The sequence below is a fragment of the Armigeres subalbatus genome, chromosome 3, assembly GCF_024139115.2.
Source record: "Armigeres subalbatus isolate Guangzhou_Male chromosome 3, GZ_Asu_2, whole genome shotgun sequence".
NCBI classification, from domain to species: Eukaryota; Metazoa; Arthropoda; class Insecta; order Diptera; family Culicidae; genus Armigeres; species Armigeres subalbatus.
This window is the reverse complement of record NC_085141.1, coordinates 337487126-337490383: the sequence shown is the minus strand read 5'-3', so window position 1 is coordinate 337490383 and position 3258 is coordinate 337487126. Positions and strand designations below refer to the sequence as shown.

The 3258-nt window shown below is 39.1% G+C and overlaps 1 long non-coding RNA gene across 2 annotated transcripts; it reads left to right on the top strand.

Annotated features, from left to right (window-relative positions):
- Window positions 1-500: 500 nt before the first annotated feature.
- On the top strand, window positions 501-2220 carry LOC134221357 (uncharacterized). Of its 2 annotated transcripts, none has more exons than XR_009982337.1 (3): window positions 501-607; window positions 946-1721; window positions 1780-2220. It is a non-coding gene; the product is annotated as an uncharacterized LOC134221357 (long non-coding RNA). The 2 variants fall into 2 exon arrangements; XR_009982338.1 differs by having other exon boundaries at window positions 523-637.
- Window positions 2221-3258: the final 1038 nt, after the last annotated feature.

Here is a 3258-nt window from a genome sequence, read left to right as displayed (position 1 = left end):
CGTTTGATTGAACATCATACGTCCATTTTCCTCAGTGTATGACGTCACAGCCCTTAACATTTACATTGAAATCGTGACGTCATGCTCGTTTGGGGACACGTTTGACAGGTCGTTTGGAGACAGAGGATTTATCTTCGCTCATCTATATATTCCACTATCTATTGTCAGATTTTCTGGATATGATACACTGCGCGGCGTTTGTAGTGTTCCCAAATGGGTACTTGCACAAAACTTCACGCGGCGAATGACTGTCGAAAGGTACGGCCGCGCCAAACGATACACCGCAATGCTATTCGCCCATAAGAATCAAGTAAACGGGGTGCAGAAAGCGCGGCGGTACCTTTCATGAAGGGTTCGCCGCGTGCAATTTTGAGAAAATCAAGCAATATAGACAGGCCCGTCGGTTTGTCGGTGATTTTAATACATAAAATGTGTATTCTCAATTCTCCGTGCATGCACAACGAAAAAATAAACCAACATTTTTTACCGTGCATCAAGTTATTTGACGTTGGCGAAACAGCTTTCCGACAGTCCACCGTCTGACACTCAGACCCCGTTTCGATTTTTTCTAATATTTATTTCAAAATACATGGATTTTTGCCATTAAGTACATATGTGTCGATTTTCCTGATTGCAGGTATAAGCTGCAGCCATAAGGCTTGCTGACGTTTAATCATCTTTCTCTTGCACGCACACAAAAAGGAAAGAATTTGTTTTCAAATCCTATCCTTTTTGTGTGCGTTCAAGAGAAAGATGATAAACGTCAGCAAGCCTTATTACCGCTCGCGGTAGAATAGAGCTTGCTGACGTTTACTCACCCTTCTCTTTCAAGCGGGAAGGATAGAATTTGTTTCGTTGTTTGAGAAGGATAGGAAACAAATCCAGTGCACTCTGTGCGCGTGCAAGAGAAAGACAATTTAATGCCAACAACCCTTATTTTTTCAGTGAGAAGAGAGATAAAGCTCGTCCTTGCAGTGCCCCAAAAGTGATAGGTAAACAAATAACATCGGGAATCAAATCAAATAAGTTTCCAACAAAAGGACAAGCTTAATATATTGATTTCTGAAATCCTCTCGGTTGTGGTAAGGTCAGATCTTCGCCGACAATTTTCGTCTAACAGCACCGTGTTTTAGATTCCTCAGGGTGACGATATCGGTCACTTGATCTGTGTTGGCTGCCGAAAACAGTTCAGAGTGCGCTGGAAAACTAATTAGCTGATTTTGGGGAGAAAGGAACATGCGTAGCAAAGAGGTTTGTAACCATCAGAGGAGGATTGAATAAAACTTGAAGGTGCACAAAATGGCAGTACATTTAAAGGAGCAAATGCTAATAGAAGATTTGATTAGCCAAAAGCAGCATGTCCAAAAGAATGATGAACCAGCAAACAATTATGAAAGGGTAAATGTCTCTGATCAAGCCGAAAACAATTTCAATGAACCAGAAACCAGCAATACTGAACCGGGAGCACACGATATATTCGAGGTTGAGCTTGTGAAAATTGAGCCCAGGGATTCATTCGGAGAGCAAGAAGTGAATATTGAAAGGAATAATACGAAACATCGGGCCGCAAAACCGAACAACCAAACAAGCTCTGCAGGGTTTGAATGCGACATTTGCCACAAGATTTATAAAACTCGGAGAATTTTATCGGCTCATAAGTATACCATTCATTTTCCGACGTATATTGAATGTCACAAGTGCAACCAACCATTTCCTTCTTCGTATGTCTTTGGCACGCAACTATGGCGTTGTAAACTAAAGAACACTGATTTATTTCAGGACTCGTCTGGCACATCACATTTACATAGTGCACAAGGCCGAAAAAAAACATGCTTGCGATGAGTGTGGAGCTGAGTTTGTTACTAGATTCAATTTGACCAGACACGTGAAGTCGCACGCCAAACAATCTGTTCGGAAGCATGGACGGAAATGGGAGCTTCCGCGGAGGAATGCCGGTGGCAGAAAACAGAAGCATGACATCATTCTATGATGCTTCTGAACCGAACTTCATCAAACAGGCGGTGTAACCTACCATACAGAACGATTTCTAAACCTTATGGACACCATTAGAAAGAATAAACTGATTTGATATAATTTTCAAGAATTATGTAAACACAAATTAATACTAACTTAAACTTACAACGATGCACAGTGCGTCGACTCAAAGACAAAAATAAATTTTGAAAAATTGTTTTCTAGCATATTCTGCACTTAAAAGTATTCGTAGGTAGGGAGACTTGATTCCCTTTTCTGATTTCCGATGTATCACAGCTAAAAATAAATAAACATACGCGATTTTCACACCGACTCTCTAAGAAATATAGTATTTAACTTTACTGATGTATGGTAGTCTTTGAATCATTGTTGTTATTGATACACTACCGATTTTTTGAAGTGCTGTAAGTAAAAACTCGACTTATAAAATATTTAAAATATTCCCAAGTAACCACCAAGCATTAATTCATGCATGTAATCAATCACAGATCAGCATATTAAATGCTTATTGCATTAGATCAGTTTTACCGATGTAAAGATGCATTTATTCATCGCCTGTCAAGCAACGATACACTAGTTCAATGTTACGAATGCAGCGATGCATTACATATGTTTTATTTCAACATGTCAAAGTAATAAGGCATTATTTCGGTCGTAAAAGGGCATTTTTCCACTTTAAGTAAACTTTAATGGCTGTATTATTTGCAAGCATATATAGCTCTATGGTTACTTGGGTTGCTTTGATAAAATTAGAAAGGTGCCCTCAGATTTTTCAAAGGGGCGATTCAAATATGACGTCCACTACTTTTTGGGATTTTCAAACCCCCTCCCCCCTCTGTCACGCTTTTTTGTATACCTAGTATATGTAGTGTCACAAAATTTTAGACTCCCTCCCCCAGGAATCAGCAAAGATTAACAATCGTTCGAAACATGTGGATTGTGGATACAAAATTCCATTTTGTCCGTAAGTTGTATGAAGATGAAACAATCGATGTTTGCTACTGTCCAACTAATGAAATGATAGCAGACATGCTTACGAAACCATTAACCTTTTGTCTGTGCTCTGGAGTCAATATGACCCCAGGCTACTTTGAAAGGCTGCCATTTTTTTATTTTTCAACCTATTTTCGTAATTTTTGGTAGTTTCGTAAAACTCACCGAGATCTTTCCGCTAGGTTTAATTACGCTTGAAAAAATCTTGAAAATAAACGCTACAGTCTAATTTTATTGAAAAACTTACGTTGTCTGTGCTCTGGGGTCATA